At 39.1% G+C, this 8,047-nt stretch overlaps 1 long non-coding RNA gene across 1 annotated transcript; it reads right to left on the reverse strand.

Moving 5' to 3' along the window:
- Positions 1 to 1,729: 1,729 nt before the first annotated feature.
- Positions 1,730 to 2,396, reverse strand: LOC145229898 (uncharacterized). The gene is made up of 2 exons (XR_013860507.1): positions 2,065 to 2,396; positions 1,730 to 1,967 (listed from the first exon to the last, which is right to left on the reverse strand). It is a non-coding gene; the product is annotated as an uncharacterized LOC145229898 (long non-coding RNA).
- Between the last annotated feature and the right edge of the window lie 5,651 nt (positions 2,397 to 8,047).

The raw sequence follows: 8,047 nt of genomic DNA on the forward strand, positions 1-8,047 counted from the left end.
CGTCTTGAAAGCTAACAATACTCTGTTAAAAGGACCGGATCCTGTGAAACTTTCTGCGCCTTTTGTCTTTGTGATAGTAAATTACTATTGTCAAAAATGGGACTGTTTGGGTTGGTAACATATAACAACATGCTAGAACACATTGGCGCATGTTTCGTGTCGCCTAAGATGCTTATTAAAACCGTCCGGAATTTTGCTTTCTTTTTGCTCGGGTTTTTGTTAACAGCTTTTTCTCCCCAATTTTCCCCTGCCACAAATTTCCTCCCTTGGAATTAAAAATTCCACCCTTAGTGAACCAAGTGTCCCTTTTCAGAGCCACTGGCCTAAACTTAACAAAAAATGTTTTAGGCGTACTGTGACGCCACAATTGGACCACGTTCGATAAAAGGAGTAACTCTTCATTTTAGTTTGCCCAAACTTTGAAAATAAAACCTCAATGGGTCTCCCTAGGGGACACTGCCCCCTCCCCACCAATTGACATTTTGTCCAGTTTTTACGGTTCCAAATGTAGTAAAGTTGAATTTGATTAGTGTTAATTTGATGCTTTTTGTTGCTGTTTATCCGTTTGTTGTATTTATGGCCGCTAACCCTGTCGGAAATTCCTCTTTTGCCCCCGAACGGCCCAAAAGTCACGACTCTGCCTTACCGTTTCAAAGACTACGCCACGAGGAGGTCTGTTGGGAAGTTTTGTTTATCACAAAAGAACCTATTTGTTGGAAAGTTTCCAAAATTACTTTTAGAGTGAAATTAGGACTCCATGCAAATATAGCCTAAACTAATGATTCATCTATTGGTCCAATGTTGGAGTTATCAGCGACAACAAACACAGGCCATTTTTGCCTTTAAAACGAGCCAAAGCAATCCCAGCAGACACATGTGCGTCATATAGACGTCGAATTGTAGTCATTTTTGGTGAAAAATGCAAATTCAAAAGACGTCGATAACGGTCCCAAATTAAGACGTGTTTAGGTGGACGTCAACAGGACGTCGAAACTTATTCGTTTTTTCTACTAGTGGTCGAAACCTGGTACATTTTGGGTCGAAAGTGCAAACGCAAAAGACGTCGATAACGGTCCCAAATTAAGATGTGTTTAGCTGGACGTCAATTTGACGTCGAAATTGATTCGTTTATCTCCGTTCGGATGCCTAGGGGAGAGTGGGGTGGGTTGTTACAAAATTTGTTTCGCTGCAATTTTGGGGTTAAATTATTATTCAGATCATCCTGATTTTTGTATGAAGTTTGATATGCCCCTAAGTCTTGTGAACATGTTACCAACAAAATTAATTGATACTTGTAAAAAAAAATAATTCATGTTTTCTGGTTGATGCTCTGTTGTAACATTAACAACTCACCCCATGGTGGGGGTAAGTTGTTACAGTACTTTAGGGAGGTTTCCACATCCACAAATGTGACAATTTCTATTTCTTTTATTGTGTGTTTTGTAACATAAATATAATATAACCACTTTTACTCATCTTAACTATTTATTTTGAGTTATAATCAATTTATACAATTTTGTTCATCACGATTCAGAAATTCCAATCCAAATTTGCTAAATTGGTGACATCTTTGTTTCTGAAGTGAACAAAATAGTTGTTTAGAGTCCAAAAGTAAACTTTTTGGAATGGTAGCAATATCAAGTATCTTGTTTTGCACCAACATTTAAGTTTCTTTCATAAAATAGAAGTCACATCACAAGCTTACATGTACAATGTGAGTATTGTCATGTGAAGTATCATTGTATGTCACAAATCATGTTGTTTATTAAAATAACAAAACAGATCAAAAGGTTTATAGAACGAACACAACAGTTTACAATCAAATTCATTTTTAAAGTACTTCATGTCAATATATTCACAAACTTTAACTTTTGACATAACTTTAACCATGGAATGAATGTCATCCAATAGTCCTTACAGTTTCTTGTCCTCGATATAGTAGTAAGTTCTCAAACTTGGTCCAAAACCTGGATTTTACACACATAATTAACTTTTTAGAAAATAAAGAGCTTGCAATAACAACATTTTAAGCACATTATTTATTTACAAAAGTTAAAGTATTACCTTTCTCAGGCCCATATGATAATCATTGTTCCAGATGTGGGACACCTTGTAACAACTCACCCCACCAGCATGGTGCAACTTAAACCAATCTGGACTTAAAACTAACTTTATTATTTTGCAAGATACCACTATCACTTGACAAAAAAACTTGCATCATAGAATTTATTAAATTGTGTGCTTTAGGAGAGTCGATTTAGCTTAAGTCCAAAAATTTACTTTAGACATCTCAAAATAGCAAAATTCAAGAAGTCAGCGAATACCCGCACAAATTTGACAAAATTTTGTCACGCTGGCCGTCCCGGATGTACCAACCGACATGCGTAATTCCAGCGGTTTTAAAAAACATAGCCGAAGTTATTCGCGTTGTAACAAAACAACCATAGATACTAGTGATGTACCGAATCGGATAAATTTCATTTTTTTCGGTTGATTCGGCCGAATTTATTCGGCAAAACCGCCGAATATTCGGTTTCGGCCGAATCAACCGAATCATTTATGACGTCACGCGAAGTCGTACGCTACGCGTTTGACGTAAAAAAAATGTTTATCTACCAGGCAGCCAGTGCAAAATAGTTGTGGTTCGTCCTTATTTCAGTTCTGTGGGGTTTAAAATTGCCTTAAGCATGATTGGCAACCTGCCAATGAATTACTAATTTTTTTGACTACCGTGGGAAAAACGATAATGTGTTGAAAAAGATAAACATTGACGCAATTTTCGTTATGTTTGGGCTTTTGAAAGATTGCGTGGACCTTAATAAGCAGAAAAGAAACGTTTAACGCTTTAAATTTGTGTTCGTAAAAGATTCGGTTTCGGCCGAATCGCAACAAATTATTCGGCCGAAACCGAATCTTTGCAAAAATGATCGATTCGGCAGAATAAATTTGGCAAACCGAATATTCGGTACATTTTTAAGATTTTTTTATTGCGCATAAACATCACGACAAAAAGACGATTATAACGAGCAAACACATATCGCCATTAGCGCAGGTGGGCATTCCACTTCACTCTATATTTCCACATAGTATCATTTTTTCGAGAAACAAATTTTTCATTGCACTTACAACGTTTCATCTCATAAACAAACATTTCCACCTTTGGCCTCAGTTTTTGAATCTTACTTTTGTAAATAACAAATCTAGCAATCAAAAGCAAGCAGTTAATCAAGTTCAAAAAACCTTTTTCAAAGCATTCAGTGTGGATTCCAAAGAGTTTTATACAATTGTTAAGGTAGATTCGATTACACATGGCACTGTCAATCCAGGCACTTACGCTTTCCCAGTATACCTGGACATGAATACAATCACAAAATAAATGGTACATGGTTTCTCTGCACACACCACAAAATGTGCACACATCAGCCTCCGCAATCCCAAATCCATAAAGCCTATCGTTTAGAACAGGGACGGGCAACTTCTCCAGTCGGCGGGCCTGATATGGGAAAATGGAGTGCTTGGCGGGCCGGATTCCCGAATCGATACATTAATCGCGTATTATCCAATGATTTAAAACGGATTTTTGACCACCTAAACCAAATACAACCAAGAACGTCGCAATTACAATACAGTCCAAACAATCTAACTATAACATAAAATTATTCACCACAGCAAATTTAATGCATACACCACAGACTTAGATACTGCTAAAACACTAACTAGCTACACGTGTGGAAACAAAGGAAACCGTGAAAGCAGGCCACACACTAGGTTGGCAGTTATGTCGTAACAATGGATGTATGGTGCAACGGTAACAACGGCGGGAAAGTTATTTGATATTGGGGAGCGTTACTGTCTGTCACAACTATAATTTGAATTGCGGCAGACTGTGGCCGCGGGCCACATTATCATGTAAGACCAGAAACTTTCTGCGGGCCGCTCAAAATCCCGTCGCGGGCCGGATCCGGCCCGCGGGCCGTATGTTGCCCGCCCCTGGTCCAAACAATCTAACTGATATAATATAAAACTATTCACCACAGTAAATTTAATTCTATACACCACAGACTTAGACAATTCTGAAACACTAACTAGGCTACACGTGTGGAAACAAAGGAAACCGTGAAAGCAGGCCACACGCAAGGTTGGCAGTTATGTCGTAACAATGGACGTAAGGTGCAATGGTAACAACGGCGGGAAAGTTTTTTGCTATTGGGGAGCGTTAATGTCCGTTACAACTATAATTTGACGCAGTAAGCAAGTAGTGGGGGATTGCGGCAGACTGTGGCCGCGGGCCACATTATCATGTAAGACCTGGAACTGTCTGCGGGCCGCTCAAAATCCCGTCGCGGGCCGGATCCGGCCCGCGGGCCGTATGTTGCCCGCCCCTGGTTTAGAACAATGGCTCTTAGGTTGAATTTAATTTGGAAGGAGCGCAGTCTAGTTTCCATTGTACACTCGTGCAAGTTTTTGATCAGTTTAAGGGCGCCCCGTGTAGAATTAGTTCCCATTTTTGTTGCTGCTTGATCGGTTGCTGTTTATTAAACGAAGCAAAGAACTCGTACGCATTTTTGGCTGTGGATAATTTGTCTTTTATTCCTGTCCATATTTTGTCCTGGACTGTTTCTCTGTCTGGTTTGTCAGGTGTAAAAGTTTCCCAAGTTGTTGGAATTGCCGCAATAAGGCACTGGTAGTTTGCATGGTTTTGATTGTTGTTTATCAGTTTGTAATTTTCGCAAACTCTTTCGAAGCTGCGATAGTCTAGGTCAGGGGTGGGCAAACTACGGCCCGCGGGCCGCATGCGGCCCGGCAAAGGAGTTCATGCGGCCCGCCAAATGTTGGGAAATTTTAAAGAGAAAGTTTCCGAGCAACTGTGAATAGTATTATAACCACAGGCGTAGTTTTGAAAAATACCGGGGGTGCTTACGTTAATTGGTCTGCTGTTTCTGCCACGTTATCATGCAAACATTCACTTGAAACAATTTCTTCGTTCGATAAAAGTAAAAGCCATTCACGTTTTTAAATACAGCCCACTTTGTACTGTTGACGCCAAAACTTTGTTCACTTTGGATCAAGTTTAGGTCGTTGCAGTACATTGCAAACGGACATTAAACACGGGTTTAGAATCATTAACACAGACCACGACACTTAAGATGGATACTAAAAGCGGCTCGCTTTGTTTAATGTTGGCGCAAGGAATTTATTAATAAAAAAACGTGGTGCAGCCTATGTTGCAACAAATGCTATGTTTACAACAAATGCTTTATTATTTTATTTAATTGTAGCGTTTCAACCAATGTTTGTGCAAACAAAGTGACAACAAACGTATTTGCACATAGCTGAAAATATACTATGTTAATATTTTGAGCTAAATCAGGGGTACACAACCTGCGGCCGTACGGCCACATGCGGCCGCGTAGACGAGTTTGTGCGGCCGTGACCATGTGTGTTAAAATACAGGTACTGGCTGCCGTGACGTAACTAAATCTATTTTGCCAAATATTTTGATTTTCAAACTGCTAAAAACAGATTTCGTGAGACTGAAAAAAAGATTACCATCCTAAGAACCACATGCGCCAGGCTTTTTATCCGCTTATTGTCTGCAAACAATGCGAATAAACAGGCACCGCAATCGTCACAATACCGACTATGACTTCATAAACAGTTAGCTCCGTTCAGTTAAACTTATGCACCAAGTCAGAAATTATTAATATGAGCATTTTAAGCAACTTTGAATGGTATATACATGATATAAACCTAATTCTTTACACCAGTTATTAAAAAAAAAACAAGCAAGCAATTGGGGGGCCGTTGGTGAAATACAATGCGGCCCCATAAGATTAAGAACTTTTGAATGCGGCCCTTGCGCTGAAAAGTTTGCCCACCCCTGGTCTAGGTTGTTGTCTATAATTTGTTGGTACTTTAGTATACCAGCGTTTATAAAACTTTCGAAGGCGATGGGTTTTCGTTTGAATATTACTTTGTTGTTTAACCAGATACCGTAGTTAGCCTATAAACTGTGTTCTGTTGCCAAAATTAGGTTACACATTCTTTCCAAAGGTCAATCGATGACCAGAATGTCGAGAGGGGAGTTATACTAGTTTCAATTGTTTTCCAATAAGAATCATAGTCAGCATCAAATAGTTTCCGTATCCAGGAGAAACGAAGTGATTTTGCATAGGCTTCTATGTCTATCATTTCCACGCCACCGTCCTCTATTCTACAATACAATATTTTCCTGCCGACTCTCTCCCAGTTGGAGCCCCAAAGAAAAGTAAAGAGTTTTCATTTAATTTCTTTCAGAAATTTTTGCGGTATACTAATGGGCAAAACGCTCAGTTTGTACAGCAGTTTGGGTATCGCAAGGGTTTTGATAATGATCACTCGCCCTAATAACGAGAGTGATCTTGCCAGCCATGGTTTTGTTACAGCTTCAATTTCCTTTCCTATAGATTCAAAGTTGAGTGAAAACAGATTGGTTTTGTTTCTAATCACTGGAATTTTTACGCCTAGATATTTTATGAACGTATTTGGCCATGAAAGACCTTCCGAAGAGAGGTGGTGATTGGCGTTAGGTTGTCTTTCGCCTATATACATGGCGCATGATTTCGCAAGATTAATGTTACAGTCAGTGTGTTTGCCAAATTCCTTTGCTTCTGCAAAAGCTGCACGAAAGCTTTTTTCTGAACCGTCTAGGAAAAGTAAAGAGTCGTTCGCAAAAAGCGAAATTTTAACTTCCTTTGCACCTACGTTAATTTCTTTTACGGCTTTGTTCTGTTTAATAGCCAAGGCCAGAAATTCTATGGCTATAACAAACAACGAAGGGGACAGCGGATCCCCTTGTCGAACGCCTCTTTCTATCCTAAAAGGGGTAGACATGTGGTTGTTATTAATGATCAAGCATTGTGAGTTAACATAGAATGTTTTAATCCATCTGCACATATCTTTTCCAAATCCAAATTTGGAACAAGCTATGTTAACAAAGTTCCAATCCACGGAATCAAAGGCTTTACATATATCTAAAAACAGTAGGGCCCCATGCAATCCTTGCTCAGAAATATGATCCCAAATGTTGAAAAGCGTTCTTATATTATCTCCTATGTATCTACCTTTTACAAACCCCGACTGTTCAGGTGCTATAATCGTGGGTAGTACTTTTTTAAGCGACTGTTAATGGCTTTAGAAGCTATTTTATAATCTGCGTTCAATAGGGCAATAGGGCGATAGTTTTCGGCGTATAAAAGGTCTTTTTCTGGTTTGGGGATTAAAGTTACGACCCCCCAAGTCATTTGCCCAGAAAAGGTACCTGTTTCAAACGCATGGTTAAATGCATTAACCAACGGACATTTTATATATTTCCAAAATACTTTGTAAAACTCCGCCGGGAAGCCGTCTAGTCCCGGAGATTTGTTGTTTTTCATTGTCTTCAATGCTTCATAGCATTGCTCTTCACAGTCGTTCATTTCATCTTTTGTAGTGCGGCACGGGTTTTTACTTGCCCTATACAGTGTTTCAAAATGGTCTTTTAAAACTTGTAGAATAGTCTTTTGGTCTGTTTCTATTTTGGAGTTTGAGTTTAGTCTAGTAATGGCCTTTTTCTCCATTCTTCGTTTCTCCAGATTTAGGAAGTATGAGTTGTTTTTGCCACCATATTCTGCCCACCGCGCCCTACTTCTTACTATTGCGCTTTTGCTGTATCTTTCAATAATATTGTCGTATTGTTGTTGGGTTATTGCGATTTCGCTCGTCGTGCGTTCGTCATGGGGTTGGGGTGATTTTTGCATTTCTGAAAGTTTATTTTCTAGCTCTGTTTGTTGGGCTTTAATTTTTTTCCTTTTTCGCAAGCGTATTTGATAATAGATCCCCTTAGGTTGCATTTAAGTGCTTCCCAGAGGACTTGGGGAGATACAGCCCCATTATCGTTATTTTTCATAAATTCGGCGATCCATGTTTTAGTTTTTTTTACAAATTTTGCGTCGTCCAACAAGGACGTGTTCATCTTCCAATACCCTCTTCCCCTAGGTATTCTATCCAGATTAATTACGAGTTTGAC

Source organism: Phallusia mammillata, chromosome 5, assembly GCF_965637545.1.
Source record: "Phallusia mammillata chromosome 5, kaPhaMamm4.hap1.1, whole genome shotgun sequence".
Taxonomy (NCBI): Eukaryota; Metazoa; Chordata; class Ascidiacea; order Phlebobranchia; family Ascidiidae; genus Phallusia; species Phallusia mammillata.